The sequence below is a fragment of the Monodelphis domestica genome, chromosome 2 (genome assembly GCF_027887165.1).
Source record: "Monodelphis domestica isolate mMonDom1 chromosome 2, mMonDom1.pri, whole genome shotgun sequence".
NCBI lineage: Eukaryota > Metazoa > Chordata > Mammalia > Didelphimorphia > Didelphidae > Monodelphis > Monodelphis domestica.
In genome coordinates this window covers 299,664,122-299,669,262 of record NC_077228.1, presented here as the reverse complement: position 1 = coordinate 299,669,262, position 5,141 = coordinate 299,664,122, and positions in this window count along the sequence as shown.

Sequence of the window (5,141 nt, the reverse complement as noted above, 5' to 3'; positions counted from 1 at the left end):
TTCTCCTGGTCTATGCCCTGAAAAGGCTGGCTTTCTCCTTTTTGTATCCCCCAGCTCTCGGCCCACCCCCAGCACAAACTCCCACCTGTTTGTGTCCTTTAGAGGACTTGGCCATTTCCATACCTCCTGTCCACCTCAATCACCACGGTGACGGGGCCTCCGAGAGCTGTTAAATTATACCTCTTCAGCTGTCCCATCACAAGGGGGAATGTCCTCTGCTATATCCTTTTTCAGAGGAGCAAATCTGTGTTAGCACTTCTCTGTATTAGCAATGACAAATGCAGTCTTTTAAAGAAGGGCGAATTTTTCCAAACAAGTCAGCCTCGACATTGTATTCTACTTAGGTTGTGGCCATATACCCATGCCACACATGGGGATGTTTTGACATATATAAAAGACATTTAGGGAGGGATTCTTATACTCTAGAATTGGTATTTACGGTATGTACCCTTTTGGTACCATTTTCCCTCTCCCCCCCTCAAATCTTGGAGTGGGCTTAAGTTAGATCATAAATTTTAATACTTTAGATTTCTGCCTTAATTATCGTGAGTACTCCCTCCACTGGCACAGATGAAAATCTCACCAGTGCTTTCTTCAGAAGTAGGTAGGAGCCCACTGGGTAGAGAACTAAAGTCAGAAACTAGAGTTAGGAAAGCTAGAGTTCAAATCCAGCCTCAGACATTTACTGTGTGGATTTGGGCAAGACATTTAATCTCTGTTTGCTTCAGTTTCCACATCTGAAAAAATGGGGAGATTCAATAGCGCCTATCTCTTGGTGTTGTTATGAGGATAAAATGAAATAATAGCTGTAAAGCACTTTGTAGTTCTTAAACTGCTATGTAAACTCTGCTTATTTTCTCACTATATACTATTTTTTACCTGCTCTTTCCCATATATTCTCCAAAGAGGATCTACCCAACATTCTGAAGGTCTTCTTCTGGTTATTTTAGTAACTCAGGGACATTACTCAGGCTGTCCATCTGTTGCCTCTCATTCTCATTCCATGATTGGATCATCTCCTTTTTTTAGATATACATGTGTTTGATGATGTCTTTTATGCCATTTCTCCTATAGCATGAGAGGTAGTTGGGTGGTGCAGTAGATACCATACTAGAACTGGAGTGAGAAAGACCTGGGTTCAAATCTGGCATCAGAACCTTAATAATTGTGTGATTCTGAGCAAGGTTTAATTTAACCTCCATTAATCAGTTAATTCATAACCTCCTTAATTCTTCTTCTATTTCCTCTGCAGGTAAATGGGAATAAGAACAGTATTTACTTCTCAAAATTATTACATAGATAAAATAAAATAATATTTTTAAGATGTTTTGCCCAACTTAAAGCTCTATATAAATGCTAGGTATTATTTTCAGTTACAAGTCATTGTTAGCAATATGGTTAACCTCTATGTAACTTTCCATGTACAAAAATGTAATGGATTTCTAAATTAGGGTTCAAAATTTGCAATTATACACCACCATTTAGAAAATATTGATGTTAAAAGGATCCCCAATGTGATTAATTTTAGTCTCCTACTCAGTTCTAGACCCACTTCATTAACTGGCAATAGCAATTGCCCATCCTACATATGTAAATGGACTAATCAGATGAATTTGCCCATCTGCCTTCATCCCACATTTGATGAATTTTTCATTCATTTTATTTTTTTCAGGGCAAATGGTTAGACCAATCTCTTTCAGTTAACCAATCAACCAACAAGAATTTATGAAGCACCTACTATATGTAATGGGCACTGTATGAGGTATTGATGGTACCAATGCAAAAATGATACAACCATTGCCCTCAAAGAATTTATTTACATTCTACTTGGGGAAACAACATAGATTAAGTGTGATAGCTTAGGTCTAGGTAGTTAAAGGGATCACGAATGGAGTCATGGGATAGTAGATCATTATGTCCTCCTCAGTAACAATAGTATTATTCATTTGATTATTGTTCCCTGAAAGAGTGGGAAAGGGGTGATGGGACAAATATATAATTTGGTGGCAGGACAAATGTAAAATTGTGAGTTTGTTAGGTCCTGGAAACCTGGCAAGCAGCTTCATGGGATCGCAGAATTATAGATTCAGAGCTAGAAGGCAGTCCAATTCCTTTATGAACAACTGAGGAAATGGAAGTACAGAGAGAAGTGACTCGCCCAGCATCTCACATCTTATTAGTGTCTCTGGTAGAATTTGAATCCTGCTCTTTCTCACTCTGAATCTAGCACTCTATCCATTTTACTATCCAGACATTGACGTCTTTCAGTATATCAAGAAGAGGACAACCAGCATGGTAGGAGGATTTGGTACCATGCCAAATATGTATCTGTTGAAAGGAACCATATTTTTGTCTTAGAGATACCTTTTCACTGACTTTTCCCCCATGCTGGAAATTATCTCCCTCATAATATTTACTTCCTTTCCACAAGTGTCCTAGTCCCTCCCAACCCTCCCTGCATCCTAAAAGATATCATCAGAGTGGCCAACATGTACCTATAAATTACATCTTTCATGTTTCACCTTTCTGTTCACTTTCTGGAGGTAATGTTCACAGCTTATTCCTTCAGCATTAATTCTGTGGCTGTGTATAATGTTCTCTTGGTTCTACTTAGTTCCCTGTTTGTTATCTCATGTAATCCTTTTCAAGTTTAAAAAAAAATAGTCTGTTCATCATTTCTTATGGCGCAGTAGTTTCCCATCACAATCATATACCACAACTTCAGCCATTCCACAATTCAGCAATTCCCCTTGATCTCCAATTCTTTGCCAACACAAAGAGAGCTACCATAAATATTTTGGAACATACAGGTTCTTTTCCTGTCTCTCTGGTCTTCTTGGGAAACACACCTAACAATGGTCTTGCTGGGTTTAAGGGTAAAGTCATAAAGCTCTCTGGGCACAATTTCAAATTGCTCTCCAAAATGTTTGAATCAGTTCACAGCTCCACCAACAGTGCATTAGTATCCCTGTTTTTCCACATCCCCTCCAACATGTCTTTTGTCATTTTAGGCAGCACAATGGAGGTGATGATATTTCAAAGTTGTTTTGAATTGTATTTCTCTAATTGGTAGTAATTTAGAACATTTTTTCATATATCTGTTTGTGATTTTGATTTCTTCATCTAAAAATTATTTATTCATATCTTTTGCCCATTTATCAATTGGTAGAAGACTTCTAGTTTTATAAATTTGACAAAGTTTATATATTTTAGATATGAGACCTCTATCTGAGAGGATGTCTATAAATGCTCTCCTCCCCCAATTTCAGTTTTTTTCTAATCTTAGCAATATTTGTTTTATTTGACAGAAACACTTGAACTTAATGTACTCAAAATTATCCACTTTACATTTCACAATTCTCTCCACTTCTTATTGACTTATATATTCCTCCCATCCATAAATCTGAGAGGTAGTATGCTCCCTGTTATTCTAATTTACTTATGGTATCTACTTTAACGTCTAGATCATGTATCCATTTTGATCTTATCTTAGTGAATGGTGTAAGATATTGGCCTATACATAGTTTCTGCCAAACTATTTTCCAGGCATCCAAGCAATTAAAAAAAAAAAAAACTCTTACCTTCCATCTTAGAATCATAATTTATATTGGTTCCAAAGCAGAAGAGTGATAAGGGCTAGGCAATGAGGGTCAAATGACTTGGCCAGGGTCACACAGCTAGGAAGTGTCTGAGGCCAGATTTGACCCTAGGATCTCCCATTTCTAGGTCTGGCTCTCAATCCACTGAGTCACCCAGCTGCCCCCATATCCCAGCAATTCTTACCAAACAGTGATTTCTTTTCCCCAAACTCTGGATCTATGATTCTGTCAAATACAAATTACTGTTGGTTATGTCTGCTCTGTTCCATTGATCTACCTTTTTATTTCTTGATTAGTATAATTGATAATTACTGCTTTATTATACAATTTAAAATCTGGTTCTTCCAGACCTCCTTCCTTTACTTTTCCCCCCTTTAATTCTTTGATAGTCTTGATCTTTTATTCTTCCAAATTAATTTTGTTATTATTTTTTCTAACTTGATAAATTGACTCTTTGGTGATTTAATTGGGATGGCATTGAATAAGTAGATTAGTTTAGGTATGATTGTTATTTTAATTATATTAGTTCTATCCATCCATGAACAATTAATATTTCTCTAATTATTTATATCTGACTTCATTTGTGTACAAAGTGTTTTAAAATTATGTTCATGCAGTTCCTTGGTTTGTTTCGGCAGGTATCCTCTTGCGTATTTTAATGTTAGAAAAATCTTAATGATAGAACTTTTTAAGTTAAAAACACTCTCTGTAACCTTTTCTTGGGCACCTTTAACTCCTTTATCCCTGTCTACCATTTTTTCTCTCCTTAGCAAAGAGATTAAATGTTTTGTTTGTTGAAACATTTTCTGGGCTCTTTTGGCTTCCTCATCATAGTAATGGCTTTTGTGTTTGTTAAACTTTTCTAGAAAGTACAAAAATAATAATGTATTTGTGTTAGTCTATCATACTCTGGAGATACAAGAAGGAAATAGATATAACTCCTGTCTAAAAAGCTTAAATTCTTGCTAGAAAGACATAGCATATATGGAAAAAGATAAGTAATTCAGGAGACAAAAAATAATAGCTGATATTTGCCTAGCATTTCAAGATTTATGAGATATTTTACATAGTGAATCTTATCTGATCCTTAGAATAACCCTATGAGGTAAGCACTGAAGATATTAATATCCCCATTTTATAGATCAAGTAACTGAATCTGATATGTCTCGTCTGTGGGCACACTTCTAGAAAGTGATAAAAGTGTGATTCAAACACTACTTTTCATAATTCTAAGCCTAGCATCCTTTCCAACATACCATATACCATAATGCTTCTCCCAAGTGATTTCTCTCTTCTCCCTTTTCTTGCCTTTCATATTTTTCATAGAATATTAGCATTGGCAGGGAACTCAGTTGAGATTTAGTCAAAAGTATATGTGAAAGGAACCTTCACTATAACATGCATAACAAATGGGAGAAATCTATTACCTCCCAGGCCACCCATTCCACCTTTAGACACTTCTTATCATTAGGAATTTTTTCCTGGTATCAAGCTCAAAATGGCCTCTTTGCAATTCCATCCTTTGAGGCTGACTCTACCCCC